Source organism: Accipiter gentilis, chromosome 6 (genome assembly GCF_929443795.1).
Source record: "Accipiter gentilis chromosome 6, bAccGen1.1, whole genome shotgun sequence".
In the NCBI taxonomy this organism is placed as follows: Eukaryota; Metazoa; Chordata; class Aves; order Accipitriformes; family Accipitridae; genus Astur; species Astur gentilis.
Window position 1 is genome coordinate 42,258,710 of NC_064885.1, and position 6,000 is coordinate 42,264,709.

Sequence of the window (6,000 nt, forward strand, 5' to 3'; positions counted from 1 at the left end):
TGTTGGTGTAACAGATTTTGGTTTAATTTTAAAATAATCAAAATAATAGAAATTTCTGGATTTGGTTAGAGCACGAAGGAAACATCACATTTAAACTCTTTGAAGCTGTATAATTACATGTCGGCTACTTCCAGTTCTTTTCCCAAAGGCTGTGTGGTTGCTCAGAGGAGCAGTCTCCCCTCCGGGTCCCGGGAACCTGTGCGCGTTGGCCCACTCCTGCCAGCGAGCGTGGAGAGCTGCATTTTGCCCAGTGCAAAGGAAGCAAAAAACCCAAAAAGCCCCAGTGACAGCAGTGGGGCTGGGCAGGCTGTGTGGTCCTGTTAGGCAAAATAATCCCTCATTTCCAGGGGCTCGGGAGAGAGCGGTGGCACCGGCTCCGCTGCAGAGCCCGAGGACGAGCGTCTGGGTGCGATACGGGGACACCGACAGCCCTTCGCTGAGGATCTGCTGCTTCATCAGGAGTCGAGGGAGAGCTGCTGCCCTGGTTGTGTTTGGCTTCACCTTGGCAGTGGGGAGGCTTCGTTCATCATGGGTCCCGTTAACGAGGGTGCGGAGGTAAGGTAGCAGCCAGAGCCATGTCCCCCAAGAGCCGGGAGGAGCAGCGGTCGTGGTACCCAACACGTGGGAGGAACAGCCCTCCGAAATTAGAAAGAATGATGTGGAGAGCTGTGAGCTATGCTCATACATGTTGGATTTTATTTTTTTTCCTTAGGTGTCGTCGTGGTTTAATGCCAGCCAGCAACTAAGCACCACGCAGCCGCTCACTCACTTCCCTCCCCCCCCGCCCCGCCCCAACCCAGTGGGATAAGGTCAAGAATTGGAAGGAAAAAGGTAAAACTTGTGGGTTGAGATAAGAACGGTTCAATAGAACAGAAAGGAAGAAACTAATAATATAATAACAATAATAGAATGACAATAATAATAATGAAAGGATTGGAATATACAAACCAAGTGATGCACAATGCAATTGCTCACCACTCACTAACTGATACCCAGTTAGTCCCCTAGCAGCGATCCCCCCAGCCCCACTTCCCCCAGTTTATATACTGGGCATGACGTCGTGTGGTATGGAATACCCCTTTGGCTGGTTTGGGTCAGCTGCCCTGGCTGTCCCCCGTCCCAACTTCTCGTGCCCCTCCAGCCTTCTCGCTGGCTGGGCATCAGAGGCTGAAAAATCCTTGACTTAGTACAAACGCTACTTAGCTACAACTGAAAACCTCAGTGTGTTATCAATGTTATTCTCCTACTGAACCCAAAACATAGCACTATACCAGCTACTAGAAGGACAATTAACTGTATCCCAGCCAAAACCAGGACAAATTCTTCCCTTGAGTTCATCTCGCGGGTATTTGAACCTCTGTTATCTCTCACCGTAGCCCGGCACGCGTATGGCACCTCCTGCGCACAACTGGCTAGGCAATACGAGCTACGACGCCCTAACTGGCGGGGAGCAAAGACTTTGCAGCCAACCCAACGAAGCTGCTGGTCCCAGATTTATTTGTGGAGCCAGAAGGACCTCCAGGGCAATGCGGGGGGGTCAACCACCCAGCCGCAACCGGGCTCGCCGCTCGCTCCGTGCCGGCTGACTGCTGGGTCTTCCTCCGCTGGAAGAGGAAGCTGCTGCTCGTAAAGAAACTTGCGGAGTGCGTAAGTGCGGGGCTGGGCCGGGAACGTCACCCCAAAGCTGTCCTGTAGAGGGGAATTGCTGTGCCGGGGACAGGGTCACAGCTGAGGTGTAAGGGGTACAGCAGCTCCCGGGGAGAATTGGGCTTAGACAGGGAGGAGCGGTGGCAAATGGGTGCTGCAAAGCTGGGCAAGGAGCAGAATTGCTGATGTGGTTAGGTCGGGTATTCTCCTCCCAGGCCAAGGCAGCATCGACCGCTCCGCACGTCCCGGCACCAGGGCAGCCCCTGCTCGTCAACTAGCACGGAGGAGGTACAGTACAGAGAGGAGAAAATGGTTGGTAGTGCTATAAATGAGTCTTCAGCTGTCCCCAGGTATCCGCTCGTGGTTTTGATTAAGAAAAAAAAATTGGCATATTGGATTTTATACAGTGTACAGAAAATTAAATGGGGGTCACTTGAAAGCACGTGCGTTGGGCGCTGCGACAAAGTCAATCTTATTTCCCCAAGCTGGAGCTGGGTGTTCACTGCAAGAAGCAAATTCAAACCTGGGGAAGAAGAAAACCTGTGTTTGCCGTGCGGACGGGGCCTGTGGCTTTTCCAGGTGCTCTCCTTCCCTTGGCAAAGGCACCGAGAGCCCAGAGGCTTCGTTTTTGCTCACGGCTACATCCAGCTGCTGGCCCTGCGAGGGCTTTGCAGGAGACCCAAACCGTTTCCAAGTGGGCTGTGCTAGGCTGCGGGCGTGATGTTAAACTCAAAGGCAGCCCAAATATGAGTGCGCAACCTCTAGTCACATCTTCCAACCCAAAACCTCTGCTGCAGGGCTCTTGATCTGTGCACCGACGTGGGGACTGGGGTCTCCCCGAACCTCACGTTCCGAGGCAGCGGGAAGGTGCAGGATGAGAACTCAGTGATGAGGATCCCTTCCCCGCTCCCCGGAATAAATCTCCGGGTGGTTTTGGAGCCGCAGAGCCTCTTGCCAGCTCTTAGTCTTGCTTTGGGGGGGGTCAGTCTCCTGCAGCCGCGGGTGCCGGCTACTCCGGCAAAACCCCCTGAGCTGCCGATGGGAGTTTTCCCAACTAGTGTCTGCCCAGGAGAGTCAGCCTTACCTCCGCGGTGGGCTGAGATCAACACCTGGGAAAATTCCTCCTGCCCCAGCTCTGACGGGCAGCGGAGGAGTGCTGAGCTGGCTGCCTGGAAATGGCTGCTGCCCGCAGGCTGTCAGCTCAGGAGATCCACGTAAAACCCTGCAATTCCCTTTTTTTCATGCTGCTGTAGCTATTTCACTTTTCTTCTGAAGGCATGTTTCTTCCCCAAACGTGCTGTCGTTAGGGAGCCGAGGGGTAGGTGGATACGGCGGTGACCAGCGCGGTGGCCAGGCTCTGCTGCCAGTCTTTCACGGCAATTGCTCCGTCAGAGGTAGAGCCAGCATCCCAATTTGGCACCAAATACTAAAGCCATGGACTAGAAGAGGCTGTGATGGCTCAGAGCCTTTTGCACTACTGAGAGCTGGGATCATTTATTTTGCATAGATCCTCCCCCCCCCCCCCCAGTCGAGAGACTTGAAAAATTTTAAATAATATTTTACCGCTAAGAAGGAGCAGATGGTTGATATAAGTGAAGCAGGAAGGTCTAATCCTACCGAGTGTGGCCAAGGAAAGGTGCTTTAGCGCATGACTTTTGGTCCTTGCTGGCAAAGCACCCAGTGGTGTGCAGGATGTCCCCAATCACCGCTGCGGCGGCGGGGAGAGGACGAAGGATCCCGCGCACGCGGGTTTCACTTTTCGCTTTACAATAAGAAGGAAGAGAAACTCCCCGAGAGCAGGCGTGGGCTTCTGCAGAGAAGCGAGTGCCGACCGTAACCTCCTCCCCACCACGGCTTTTCCTTGGGGATGCCCTCTGCAAGGCTGAGCCTCCCTCGGGGCCGCGCAAGGATGGATTTGATTTGAAGAGGGAAAAACGAGCTCCTTCGGACTGAATTCTCTTAAGTTCCTTAGTGCTTCTCCTTCGGAGGATGAAATAAGAAATGTAAAAGGCCGTGTGTACGCTCCGCCGTGGTTTTACACGCTCCCAGTCCGTGGCGGTACCCGCGTGCCCAGCGAGATGCCGTGCAGCACTGCTTCTCTGTGGCGGGGAGATGCTGGATGGGGTCACAAAAAAAGGGAGGGAAAAAAAATAAAATAAAAGGAGAAGCCAAGCAGCAAGGGTTGTTTGAGAGGAAGCGCCTGGCTCATGCAGCACGTCTGTTCCCAAGGGCTGCTTTAACATCAGCGGGATGTTATTGTTGTCTCAGACATCAGAATGAATTTTTTTTTTCTTTTTTTTTAATGCAACATTTCATGCTTTTCAAGCACAGGTGAGTTTAGGACCCAGAGACAGACTTCAAACGTTAAGAAACACTGTGTTGTGAGACCAGCAAGGAAAAGGAAGCCGAATTTTCCCAGGACTGGCAGAGGAAAGGGCTGTGGGAAGGAAGCACGATGGGGCCAGGACATGGCACATGGAGGAGCCGATCCTTTCCTGACCAGCTATTCAGGCAGCATGCAAAAAAAAAAAAAAAAAAAAGTTCCATCAGCCAAAAAACAAGCTCCAAAACCATTTCCAAGCTGCTCAAAGCTCTGCGCCTGTCCCTTGCCCCAATGGCCGGTAAGGCACGGCAGCGCCCGGCTCTCCGTTGGGTGAGGATCTGCCATGGGTGGTGAGCCTGGCAGCACCCTGTGGCATTTGCAGCCATTTATCACAGCTCTGCAGCCTTTCTTTATTTTATTTTTTTTTTTTTTTCCCCATGCTATGAATTATATCTGTGTTTGCTGGGGGCCCACTGATCCCTGGAGGCAGCATCCCCGCAGGCAACACCCCGCTGCGCTTTCCTTCGGCTTTTTAGTCATTTGAATGTTTTCGCCAAATGAACACTTTTTTTTTTTTTTTTTTTCTTTCTTCCCCAGGTAGAGGGGCACCGGGCATGGGGGCTGCTTCAGGCACCCGATGGTCAGACGCCGAATTCTGGTCCCTGAGGTGGAGCAGTGGCCGCTGTCATAACAGAAGCTGCTTATTACTGGCCCTGCTGAGCTCACCGCCCCCGAAAGCAACCTTCTGACCGAGAGCCCTCTGAGGCTCTTTCGGGGAATTCGGCTCCAGGGTTACAATACTGATACTGGGAGTCCCATGTGGAACCATGTAAATGCCCCATTAATGGAAGAAAAAACATAAAAAAAAAAAAAAAAAGAAAAAGAAAAAAAAAAGCAAGCAAGACAGAACAAAAATCCCAAAATCTCCCCAAGGATGGAGCTCCCCAAAATCCCACTCTGTGAGGAGCAGGTATTCCTCGTGGCTATACAGAATTAGGACAGCCAAGCGTGGCTGGAGGGCAGCAGGCTGGGCGTTGGGGAGAGCTCGTGGGACCCCCAGCCCCATCGCCCCGTGTGTATGCAGGCGGGCAGGTGTTTTTGCTGACTGCATCAGGTATTTTCGGTGACTTCTAGTCTCAGGAGGTACTTTTTCCCGTTGCGCACGGCGAGCTGCGGGCAGCCTGCAGAAGGTTGGCATCCCGTGCGAGATGGTTTATGTTTGCTGGTGGGGACAAGGGGCTGAAAACCCACCCGGGAGGATACAGGACACTCAAAAAGTGGGACCGATACCCAGAAAGGAGTAGGTGACAAAGGACACAACACCTTTCTCTTTTAAAAATGTCATTTAATCCATTAATTCCACAGCATTGCCATCATACACACCAGCATGACACCTCGGTACACGGGACACAGAGCCAAGGAGATGCAGTTACCCAGAAACACTTTTTTTTTCTTTAAAAAAAACCCCACCAAACCAACAAAAAACCAATCCCCTAAGACTGTAAGGGGGAAAAACCAACAGTAGGTGACTGGAATAACTAGTTCTCTTCAGCAAGTTAAAGGCACTTAGCAAGGGAACGAAACTCCAGGCTGCTTTGCACCCGGTGCCCCACAAGCTGGACCCCGGCGGGGCCGATGCCGGGGGCGGCTGGCGAGGGCGGGGGGTTCCCTGGAAGGACCCCGGGGGTTTTCTTGCTTTTTTTTTTTTTTTTTTCCCCCAAGCTGAGAGCAAACTTTTTGTCTTTGGGGCTTTTGCTGTCCATGCTTTAAATCCAGCGGCAGGCACCTCCTCACCGATACCCGAACAGCCGGCCACTTCTGATGGAGACACCGGCTCCGTGGGGATGCTTTTAGCCTCAGAGCACTGCAAACACGGCATTTCACCGAGCAGAAATATAAAACCCAGCAGGTCTCCCCACGTGCACGCAACAGCATCAAGCCAACCAAGAGCTACAGCGAAACTAAGACCCCCAATATATATATATATTTTTTTTTCTGCATAGATTAAAAAAAAAAAAAAAAAAGCAGCA